Source organism: Haliotis cracherodii, unplaced genomic scaffold, assembly GCF_022045235.1.
Source record: "Haliotis cracherodii isolate W230 unplaced genomic scaffold, xgHalCrac1.p SCAF_2, whole genome shotgun sequence".
Classification (NCBI taxonomy): Eukaryota; Metazoa; Mollusca; class Gastropoda; order Lepetellida; family Haliotidae; genus Haliotis; species Haliotis cracherodii.
In genome coordinates, this window is record NW_027266275.1 from 66547717 (window position 1) to 66561033 (window position 13317).

Below are 13317 nucleotides of genomic sequence, written 5' to 3' on the forward strand. Positions count from 1 at the left end.
ACCCTTTACTGTTCAGGTCTATCAGTCTGGGGATAGTTTATACCTTCTTTACCGTTGAGGTCAACTAGACTGGGGAGAGTTTATACACACTTTACTGTTGAGGTCAACCAGACTGTGGAGAGTTTATACATCCTTTACTGTCGAGGTCCATCAGACTGGGGTAGTTTATACCTCCTTTACTATTGAGGTCCATCAGACTGGGATAGTTTATACCTTCTTTACTGTTGAGGTCAACTAGACTGGGGAGAATTTATACATCCTTTACTGTTGAGGTCCATCAGACTGGGGATAGTTTATTCATCCTTTACTGTTGAGGTCCATCAGACTGGGGATAGTTTATACCTTCTTTACTGTTGAGGTCCATCAGACTAGGGATAGTTTATACATCCTTTACTGTTGAGGTCCATCAGACTAGGATAGTTTATACACCCTTTACTGTTGAGGTCCATCAGACTGGGGATAGTTTATTCATCCTTTACTGTTGAGGGCAACTAGACTGGGATAGTTTATACACCCTTTACTGTTGAGGTCTATCAGACTGGGATAGTTTATACCTTCTTTACTGTTGAGGTCCACTAGACTGGGGAGAGTTTATACATCCTTTACTGTTGAGGTCCATCAGACTAGGATAGTTTATACACCCTTTACTGTTGAGGTCCATCAGACTGGGGATAGTTTATACATCCTTTACTGTTGAGGTCCATTAGACTGGGGATAGTTTATACATCCTTTACTGTTGAGGTCCATTAGACTGGGGAGAGTTTATACATCCTTTACTGTTGAGGTCCATCGGACTAGGGATAATTTATACATCCTTTACTGTTGAGGTCCACTAGACTAGGGATAATTTATACATCCTTTACTGTTGAGGTCCATCGGACTAGGGATAGTTTATACATCTTTTACTGTCGAGGTCCACTAGACTAGGGATAATTTATTCATCCTTTACTGTTGAGGTCCATCGGACTAGGGATAATTTATAAATCCTTTACTGTTGAGGTCCACTAGACAGGGGTAGTTTATACTTCCTTTACTGTTGAGGTCCATCAGACTAGGGATAGTTTATACACCCTTTACTGTTGAGGTCCATCGGACTGGGATAGTTTATACCTCCTTTACTGTTGAGGTCCATCAGACTAGGGAGAGTTTATACACCCGTTACTGTTGAGGTCCATCAGACTTGCGATAGTTTATAATCCTTTACGTTTCTGCCATTGATCGTACAGACGTTTGTCAACTCATATAAGCTAAAAAATACAAATGTTCCAATTCAAAAGTTATGTTTGAAAAATTTAAAAATGTCAATTGCAAACAACAAACACAGACACACACGTGGATATGTTAATACGTCCACAAGGGTGAGAAATTAGAATTTAATCGAGGACACCTGCAACGGCATGTTTTAATGTCAAAAATAAAATTTCAAAGAGAAGACAGCACCACGTGTTACCGAACAATATATATATGCATGTCCAATGCATTGTAAAGAACTGAACTCAGTATAGTTAGTAATTATAATTTTATATAGATATTTTATACCTACACGAGCGTCCCACGTGAACATGTTTAGTCAATACACCGTTGTGTGAAGAGAATCGTGATTCTATACATCCCACAAGTGAATCTGACATCGTTAGCTCTAACTTACGAGGTAACATATCCGTGCCATTACGTGACTCGAGTTTTTACGGCTTAAACGACTTTTGAAACTGAGTATCTCTAACGATACTATCATATCATATTACCGATATCCTCAGGATGATCTGGGTAATTTTGAAATTATTGAAAAATGATGTAAATGTAGAATTTGATGATAGGATCTAGTATCCGTCTCTTTCAGAAATAAACACTGACATAAAGAAAGGAAGTATGACGAGGGGTGACAAATGTGTCTGTGTGAATGTCTGTCGTTCTCCTGGCGTCTCGCAGGACAATGGTAGTGACGGGATGACAGTGGACATCAAAACAGGAAGATAGATCTGCTTTGAGATGTATTACTCTTCCAAGAGGTGGAAGAAGAAGAAGAAGAAGGAGAAGAAGAAGAAGAAGAAGAAGAAGAAGAAGTTTATTCATGAATGAAGGTCACATGGCCCAGTGTTCATTTACATGGACTACTATATGCTATGCACATGCACATATTTTCTTACAACAACGTTTATATTTTTTTACATTTGTATTTACATAGGTAAATGCCTTTTTAAATATTCCGAGAGATATCATTTCTGATAAGCAATCTGCTGCGTAACCTACTTCCGATGGAGTGACATTGACAATGCTACGGAGTGACAGATATTTTTCCGCCTTACATGTTAAACAAAGTATCAAAACATACATTGTGCGTTATACGTAGTGTGACGTCATAATAGACGCGTACAGTTTAGAACAAACACTGACAAGGGTTGGTTAATTTGCTCTAGGGGTGGCAACTTCACATTGACAATTTTAATTCTATTCATATACAACGTTTACAATTTCGGGGAAGTATGGTGCAGACGGGACAACGATACGGAGGTCCAGAGGGGACATAATAGACACGTTTTCGCAATGTCAATGTGTTGTTCTATGTATTTCTATGTTTCTGTCGGAAATCTGCCCGTTTTTAGACTTTGTTTCAACAAATCTTTAGAAATACCCTCGATACAACCTGGCAAATTAACTGATGAGATTATATTCTCAGTCGCACTATTTGTAAAACAATTGGGGGCACGGGTGGCCCAGTCGTCGAAGGCGCTGCTATTCGCTGTGCAGAGTTGCGTCCCTTGGATACGCCAGAGACCTATGATTGTGGGCTTGAATCCCGGTTCGGCCCGATTATGTTTCTAGGTTTGTCAGCACCATACCCGTGCTCGTGGGTTTCACCGAAGCGGTAAACATCTGAGACCTGCATCACTTTGGGCTTTCCTTCTACATTTAAGATGACACGCCGTGAATAACTGGAATACTGTTAAAAGGAGCGTTAAACCCAATTCACCCACAATCATAGGTTTCTGGCGTGCCCAAGTGACGCGACTCTGCACAGCGAATTGCGGCGCCATAGACGACTGGGCCACCTGTGCCCCCGACTCTACTCTAGACGCAGCTCTGTTTGTGTGGTAGTAGTTTATTTCTGTCTCACCTACATGGATATATACTACAGTGTATGCATACTCATTTTGTAACATATACAACCAAAGGCTCAGCGATTTATGAGAGACATTAATTGTCAGAAATTAAAGTCAACAAAGTTTAACTGTATAAAAGTGCCTCTGTGTTTAGTTAAAATGTCATGGCAGGTTCTAGTAGTGTGAAAGATACGATCAGGGTGGGCTAAAATACGGTTAAATATTACTCTATTTGTTAAAATGTCAAAATTTGGCCACATTTCCCTGTAGCCTTGATGAAATCCCTGCGCTGATCTGTATAAAGTGGGCACGTTAAGAGGACGTGATCCTCATCTTCAATGGTCTTCATACAGTTAAAACACAATCTATTCTCTTTAGGACTGTTTTCAATTCGGAGGGGCGCCACTCCACATCTGAACTTGTCCATAGCGCTTCTATGTGCTTTTGGCAGGGGGCAGCTGACATAACTCTCTGTTGTGTAGCTTTACGTGATAGACTTGTATGTCCGATGTTTGCTTCTGCTTCACCTGCTCACTCCAGTTTCCGCCTGGACGTTAGTTTCCCATATTGTTATATACTGATTAAAAGCAGCCTTTTGTACAGTCTTAACTAAAAGTTTTTTCCACAGGAAAAGCTGAACTTGTGATATCCGGGATAATATTCTGTAGATAAGCTCTGATTATAAAGTTCCAGTTCTTTCTTGTCGGTGTTTTAACTCACATTATTACTCGTTTGTTAATTTTCCTCTCAGTGGTGTTCTTCATTCTTGCCCAATGTCCAGCAACGCTTGACCACTGACGGACTACAAGTGGAATCCAACACTGATTCTCCATTCACCGCCAGATTAGGAACATACTTTCGTAGTCCATCATGAAAACGTATTGCTCTATGGTTAACAGCATTGACGGAAGAGTGTATTGCCGTTCCCCATATTGCTGAACCATAGCTAATGACTGGTCAGACCGTAGAGTCATAGGGTTTAGAGTATACATTAAAAGGCAGTCCACCAAATCCTTTACACTTAGCGATTAGTAATCCCAGTCCTCTGCTCGCTGACTTTGTAGCTGATTTCGCCATCATGTTGTAGTTTATGTGTTCTGTCAATAGCTCTCCGAGATAATGGTAAGAATCAACGATTCAACGATATCCAGTACATTATCACCACATGAAAATACTACATTGGTTCTTGAGGCTGACTGTCTCCTGAAGGGGACCACTTTGGATTTATCCTGGTTTATATGTGGTTCACACAAACCAGACATGAAGGCGTACCACTGTCTGGCGAGACTGTCAAAACGCTAGCTCAAAAACTGTCCCGAGACATCAAGGGACCCGACGACACCTTCAAGGCCAGGGGAGTATGGTTATGGAGGTTTATAAAACGACATGGCGTCAAGTCATTTACGGTGACCGGGGAGGGGAGATCGGCTGACAACGCGACCGATGGTGTTTGGAGATTGCAAGGTTACACCAACACAAACAACATCGATGTCTCCTCAGATAATGTCACGCTTTGGAACTCTTAGCTGTTGCTCCCAAGAAAGAGCCCATCGACGATAAAAACGACAGTGACGATGACACCGTTCAGCCAATGGCAACATCCGTGATAGAGGCGTTTACTGCCGCGGAATATCTATTGCGTCACAGAGAACAGAGTGCGCGAAACGAGGAAAATTCTGTGATGCGAGCTCGTGGATTATTGTGACAGTCGCATCAAAGGAACAGGACAGCCAAAAACAGACGAAAATAATTGTTTAAAGGAAATAAGTGTGTGTGTGTGTGTGTGTGTGTGTGTGTGTGTGTGTGTGTGTGTGTGTGTGTGTGTGTGTGTGTGTGTGTGTGTGTTGTGTGTGTTGTGTGTGTGTGTGTGTTTCTGTGTGTGTGTGTTTCTGTGTGTGTGTGTTTCTGTGTGTGTGTGTTTATGCACGTACCATTTAGATAGACCCGTGAAGATCCGTAAAAGGCGACGGTGCTTGTTGTAAGAGGCGACTAACGGGATCGGGTGGTCAGGCTCGCTGACTTGGTTGATGCAGGTCATCGTATCCCAATTGCGTAGCTAGATGCTCATGATGTCAATCACTGGATGTCTGGTGTAGACTCGATTACTTACAGACGCCGTCATATAGCTGCAATACTGTTGAGTGAGGCGTTAAACAACAAACAAACCATTCAGATGGTTTTAAACGCCGCTTTGAATAGAGTTTCATCACGATTTTCCCGTACGTAATTATTTAATGGTAATATAAAACAATGTATATCTCATCCACTCCAATCTGCTTTTTTGTGTTAATTTCTTCAACAACTGTGTCCGGGTTTTAAATGAAACGCATAACTTTGAAACGTCATCACATGTTAACCAACCATAGCCTTGGTATCTCTTCAGTTTTGTTACAAAGCTCGTCTGGAGTGAGTGAGTGAGTGAGTGAGTGAATGAGTGAGGTTTTACGCCGCTTTTAGCAATATTCCAGCAATATCACGGCGGGGGACACCAGAAATGGGCTTCACATATTGTACCCATGTCGGGAATCGAACCCGGGTCTTCGGCATGACGAGCTAACGCATTAACCACTAGGCTACCCGACCGCCCCAGCTCGTCTGGAAATAGGCTCCACACATTGTACACATGCGGGGAATCGAACCCGGGCCTACTGCGTGACGAGCGAACGCTTTAACCATGAGGCTGCCCCACCTGGCCGAAGGGAAAATGATATGTTTCATGAACTGTGAGGCAGACTATGTGCTCTTTTCATAGCATGTTGTTTGTTAATATTGTTTATTGTTTAACGCCGCACTCAACATTATTCCAGCTATATGACATCGGTCTATAAATCATCGCATGTGGACCAGACAACCCAGTGATTGACATCATGAACATCGATCTACGCAACTGACAAGCATCAACCAAGTAAGCGAGCCTGACCACCCGATCCCGTTAGTCGCCTCTTACAAGCATGGGTTGCTGAAGATAGACTGTAAGCGGTATGTGTGGTTATCGGGCAGGATACCTGTGAGGTCCGCTTTAGGCGTCTGAGTCAACAGTTAGTTGTTTTAGATAAGCAAATGAGGAACTTGTCCGATTTCAAGAACAGAATAGTATCACTACACAGATAATGCTTTCACAGAACATTTGTGTGACACAAAGGTATTAAACCAGGTGTAAATGATTCTCATCTTACCGCACAACACAACAGTGATGTGGTTCTCCAACACTTACGAGACTAATAATCCCAACATCAGTGTACCACACGGTAGGGAAATGAAAACAGCGATATTTAGTCGTCTATTTTCACTCACAGTCTAGATACCAAGAGAGCGGTAATTAAGTCTATTTCATTACAGGGACGCATGTGTACTATCAGCTGGCACCAGCAACCACTCGTGTAATGGGGCGTTTCACTTCAAAGCTGAATTCGCTCGTCTTAGCTTTGCCGGTTGGCATCAATTTCATAGTTGATTGACAGAACGCATTTGAAATATACATGCCTGAGAACCTAGCCTTCTATAGTGTACAGTGGGAATCCATGATTTCCTGTGATGGCTAGAGTGAATGTCCAACCTTATTCCGTTCGGGCAAAGAAAGTCGAAATATCTACCGGATGTTTATCGCTTCATTTTCACGCGCAGCCACTATTTTTTGCTAATTAACATTTTTTATGTAATTAGCAGCACTTGACACGTCATAAATCATGTAAATGGTGAGTTTATTTCGTGCGTTATTTATCCGTAATTATCACGAAGTGAATAAAAAATATAGCGAGTGATGGAATTGGTTTTATTTTACAGTTATACCGGCAGTTTACACGTAATAATTCTCACCGAGTCGGAACATATCAAGGATGTTATTGCATTCATTATATTTCATATCCCTTAACGTGTTTGATGTTACGACATCGCTCAACTGCTAACAGTTTCGGTTTACGGTAGCAGCGCCTATTTTCACGTCCGTTACATTGCCAGGAAGTACACACAGACAGCCGGATATACCGTGATCTGCCGACAAATCCGCTGTGCATTTCCCCGTGTAATTTAACACTCTCATAATTATGTAGACATCCAAAAAGTAAAACAAACTTTTCCAAATCAAAAGGAACGTGTGTTCTGTATTATTATTTCGTCGTTAACACAGTAAATATAATACATGTGTCGTCACTGACGTTGACGTTAATACTTCTCAATCTGAAATGCAGAAATGGTAAACCGCTGTGTTGTACGTGTAGTTTGTGAAAAAAATGTGCACTTAACGTTTTTTAGTTACATGTACAGGCAGTAGGAAACGGAACGTCAATGCCAGAGAGTTTGCGAAAACAGATTCCATTTGGCTTAAAAGGCAAAGTGACATTGTATGAACGGATTGGTGCCGGCCCGATATGTAGACAAACCGATTTCAAGTTGCGCCGAACCGTAGACAACCACAGAAACACATGGGGGACCGGAGTGTAGACGGATCAGAATCACCCATGCTTAACTGTGTTCATCACAGCTCTTCTCAGTGCACACTACGGTAAAGGCGTGTGTGTATTTTGAAGCTCCTAATGTCTCTATTCCCTTCGTTGTGTCAGTGAACTAAACCAAGTCTGTAGATAATCCTGATCCTCATCCTTACACTATACAGACATCGTTTCTAAATTTTTCAATTCTGTTTTTTTAAATCTTTTAATTTTACTTTACTATTTTACTACTTTACTTTAATTTTACTAGACAATCCTTAACCTTCCCTTACACTATACAGACATCGTTTCTAAATTTTTCAATTCTGTTTTTTTAAATCTTTTAATTTTACTTTACTATTTTACTACTTTACTTTAATTTTACTAGACAATCCTTAACCTTCCCTTACACTATACAGACATCATTTCTAAATTTTTCAATTCTGTTGTCTTTTAATTTTACTTCATATATTATACTAACTAAACTGAACTAATAGCCAGTAGACAATTCTTAGCGTTTTGTTTCTATAAATTATCTATTGTGCTGGTTTTATTTGTAAATTTACGCAGTCATGGCTCAGTGTAGAAAACATTGCATCAGTTAACGAGTGCTTTAACTGTTCATTGACCTCAGCTGCACACATCCGAATTATTTTCAGACAATCTACGCTTTGGTCGTAACTGTCAGAACTGCTACACCTTTGATTTTTCTGTACAATTTATTTATCTGCCTAAATTGTGTATTACCGTCATATTAATATATCTTGTTAACAACTATCTATTCAACTATATTAACTAGTTCTTGGAATAAAGTCGTGTCCACATTAACATGTGGTTGTCTTTGTACCGCCAAGGAGATTTCGGGGTGGAATAGGTCTTCAGCAACCCATGCTCGCCGTAATAGGCGACTATGCTTGTCGTAAAAGGCGACTTACGGGATCGTGTGGCTCGCTGACTTGGTTGATGCATGTCATCGATCCCAATTGCGTGGATGGATGCTCATGATATCAATCACTGGATTGTCTAGTCTAGACTCGATTATTTACAGACAGCCATCATATAGCTGGACTATTGCTGAGTGCGGCGTTAAACAACAAACCAACCAACCAACCAACTATATTCACTCAACCACAGTCAGTGCTGATGCAAACATGTCATCCCTTTTTGACCTCTTGTCTACACATCGCCCAAAACCAATAGCTCACTGAGAATCGGTAATGGCATCAGGCGCGTCCGATAAGAATAAGCATAACCTGCTCTAACGGTAACACCCGCCACTCACACGATATGTATAAAAAGGTATGTGGTTGTTTAACGTTATTCGTTGCCCAGCACATCAATACTCCTGCCATAAGACAACGTCTGCAAAAATGGGAGTCTTGACCCGGCAATCGAGTGATAGAGAGTCTGGACAGACAATCCACTGACACGGTAGCACGTTTACCAATTTGTTTAAAAAACTATAAGCGACATGTTAACTTTGAATTACTTATGCTACGTACAAGTGTAAGGTTTGTGTGAAAAGTGGTAAAACAGTAATTGATCGCTTGGAGTAATTTCTCCATAAAAGCCGGGTCTTTAGTCATAGTAAGTCCGATTTCAACATTAACCCATGACATTACTTCCGCCAGGACAATAACTGGAGTCCCCAGGGGGATTTAGGGATATACATAAGAGCAGAGGTTTATAGGGGTGACGTTTTCACCCTGAGTAGGCTTAATGGCTTACAATGCATTCACCCCCTCCTCAGTTGAAACCCCGTGGGGATTGGCGGTCAAAATGGGTTCCAAACAACAATTACTGTAAGATGTGAATAAAGTGAGAATCGGGTGGTTAAAATGTGTGAACTGGCTGAGCGTGTTTCTTCAGACCATTTGTAGATAATTATGCTTGTGTCCCGACAGGGTGGATGAGGGTGGACCAGGGTGGACCAGCTTGAATCAGAGTGGATACTTCACTAGCAATCGCTTGTTTATCTGATTCAGAATGTATTATTTTTATGATATTACATGAGGTGAGGTGAAATTGGATTTAACGTCGCGTCCAAGATTATTGCACTTATATAGCGACGTGCATGCACGTGTGTGTGTGTGTGTGTGTGTGTGTGTGTGTGTGTGTGTGTGTGTGTGTGTGAATACCCCACTCAGACACAGTATACTGACTCCGCGCTGACCAGTCCTTGTTTTAGCCCCTTAATGTCGAGTGCCAGATAGGGTAACAACAAGTACCATCTTTTAACGTCTTTTGGTAGGCCGGGTATCGGGCCCCCGACCTTCCGCTCTCCGGGCGGACGCTCTACCACTAGACCACGGAGGCGGTCTGATATTACATGAACAAATTCTGATTGTGTCATGAAACGACATTCATTCCAGTTCAGATGGGCACGTAGGTGTTAAACGTCTTCATAAGGTAAATATATATTGTCAATGCAAGAAAACAACCAGTCTAGATTAATCACCTAAACAGATTCCATTTGGTGTAAAGAGGAAAATAGCTGTGAAATTTATATGAATGGACCACTGAAAATTAGTTCTGACTCCAGGTGTCGCGAAAAGGACAAACATGTTCTGCCATGTATATGAAGCACCGCCATTCACACCACACCAACTGGGCTTCGTTCCCCAACACATGGTGAACTGCACGTCAGTTGTGCGTTAAGTTCTCGTCTCCCCAGGTTCAAACTACACCTGTACACTCATATACATAACAAAGCTGTTGATGACACTGGACTGACCTCCAATCGACCACTGCCTCCACTGTGACCTCTAGTCGATCAGGGATCGAACAGTCCATCATGTGTGTGTTATTGTGTTATTAATTATTCACTGGGATGGTGTCTCTAATGAGAGAATTTCCCGGGCGTGGATGGGCCCATGCGAATTAAGACCCTGGCAAGAACAATACACAATAATTAGCTTTTATTATTTATCTTTGTGGAGAACATCATGTCGTTACCTGACTTCCGGTTTAGCGGCCGGGCGCCATCTTGAGTAGGATGAAATTGACATAAAACAAAGCTGCAATTATCTCCGCAGGTGACGAGGAGAGAGAGGAAACGGTGTCAGTATTTGTAATTACTCTCCGGGCATCTGAAATGATATATATACGTTCTGCTATAATACGAATGCTTAAAGGGACAAGAAAGTATCTAACACGATGATATGTATATCAGCTATAGTATCATTATTATCAGAAAAGCCCTTCCCATAATCATAAGAACTCTCTGCTATCAGCAGAGTTCATTATGCCATGGACATCTCTGGGCGCAACCCACTAAGTCTTAACGAGTAGAATTACTTACGCGTAATAACAAGACTTGGATGCTATAGAAAGGAATTTGTTGTTTTAATATGAGTCAATATGTAATGACGTCTACGCAAAATGGTTAAGGTTGATATTATCAATATGATTTCAGATTTTTCCAAAATTCAGAAATGATTCAAATTTGTATTTGAATTCATAAACGTGAAAAACGAAATAGATGAATCAACTGGGGAAGGTCTTGAAAAAATAGGGTAGACAAACCCACATTTCAAGTCTTTGGAAATAAACACTATTGGCATTGTTGCTTTGCACCACATGCCACAGGTAATGTACAGTTGTTCTCGGTGGTTCCACTAATGTACAGTTGTTCTCGGTGGTCTCCAGTATTATACAGTTGTTCTCGGTGGTTCCACTAATGTACAGTTGTTCTCGGTGGTCTCCAGTATTATACAGTTGTTCTCGGTGGTTCCACTAATGTACAGTTGTTCTCGGTGGTCTCCACTATTATACAGTTGTTCTCGGTGGTTCCACTAATGTACAGTTATTCTCGGTGGTCTCCACTATTATACAGTTGTTCTCGGTGGTTCCACTAATGTACAGTTGTTTTCGGTGGTCTCCAGTATTATACAGTTGTTCTCGGTGGTTCCACTTATGTACAGTTGTTCTCGGTGGTCTCCAGTATTATACAGTTGTTCTCGGTGGTTCCACTAATGTACAGTTGTTCTCGGTGGTCTCCACTATTATACAGTTGTTCTCGGTGTTTCCACTAATGTACAGTTATTCTCGGTGGTCTCCAGTATTATACAGTTGTTCTCGGTGGTTCCACTAATGTACAGTTATTCTCGATGGTTCAGCTACTATACAGTTGTTCTCGGTGGTTCCACTAATGTAGAAATGTTCTCGTTGTTCGTGGTTCCTCTACGGAATGCAGCTACACATCTCCGCCGCACCAAAGTCTTCGTCTAATATACCAGACATTTATGTTTCATCTCAGGTGCCCTGTTCATAAATGCCACATGTATTAATGTTATTGTGAGTTTGTTTGCATTCGTTTGACTTAACAGAGAACTTCGAGTTATTTACGACTGACTGACTGCCTAATAAACTGAAGTTGAGTCTAGCAATGGCAAATTCGAATCACTATAAAAGAATGGCAGAAACGTTAACCCAAAGACGTTGTAATGGCAGCTCACCACCCCCAACCTCTCAACCCAACCACGTGTTTTAAAGGACCCACATTATCTGGTCAAGTTGTTTTATGATAATGGTCATAATCACTATATTTAACAAATATATGATCACTTTTTATTTTAGGGTTCTTATTTTACTTATAATTATATATGATAATATATATATTTCAAAAGTAACAGAACATGTATGTTCCCGAATGCAGACATCAATTATCTGTACACAAATCTCTTTCTCGCGGGTTTCTGTGTAAATATCTAAGACTGCACCGAGCGTTCATGCAGTGATCCGTTGCGTGATTACTGGTTTGTTCGTCAATGTTGATAGCCCGGGTCGACCATCCTTAGACATAATTATACTATTATTTTTTAATGTATTCATTGTCCATTTACCGTACAAACATAGATAAGCCATAAATAGTCAGTAAACTACGTGTGTTATACCATCAAATCATTAATCAGACAAACAGCCAAACATCCAAATTCAATGGAGTAAAATCTACAATGTATTTATCCGACACGGTTGGCAAACAAATAGTGTATTCTGACATTTATGATGATGGCGCTCAACCCATAATTGGCCTCAAAGTCGGTTAACAGCTTTGATCGTCCGACTGGGAACAGAGAAACAACGTCGGCAGGGGGGGAGTGAGGGTAGTCTGCTTGGGGTCAGTGGGAAACACAGAGGGGGAGCGTTCTGCCTCATTGCGAAACATAACAGATGGGGTGTTTGGGGAACGAATCCCGCCATGGATGCTGGTCTTGTTGCCGTGCTGACCATTGTGCAGCGTTAGCGCTTCAAGGGGTAGTATTGTGTTGGGTTAAAGAATGAAATTCTTTCATATCCACGTTTACAAAACCGCATTTGAAGCGTTTTTATCAAAGTTGTTTTTGTTGGTTCTGAACATTATTTATCTGATGACTTGTAAAGGCGCAGGTTTCAAGCTTTCAAGAGGATGAAGAAATTCACGAAGCGGTTGTGCTCAGCAGCCGTTGAAGTAAATCAGAGACCATAAATTTAAAATCTCTGGTTAAACGCAAGAACTGTGGTGAGTGAGTGAGTGGGTTTAACGCCGCTTTAAACAGTATTCCAGTTATATCGCGGCGTGTCAGCTTAATGTGAGAGGAAAGCCCCAAGTGATGCAGGTCTCAGACGTGTACCACTTTGGTGAAACCCACGGGAACGGGTATGGTGCTGACAAACCTAGAAACATAATCGGGGCGAACAGGGATTCGAACCCACAATCATAGGTTTCTGGTGTGCCCAAGGGACGCAACTCTGCACAGCGAATCGCGGCGCCTTAGGCGACTTCCCCCCCCCCCGTGCCCCCCAAGAAC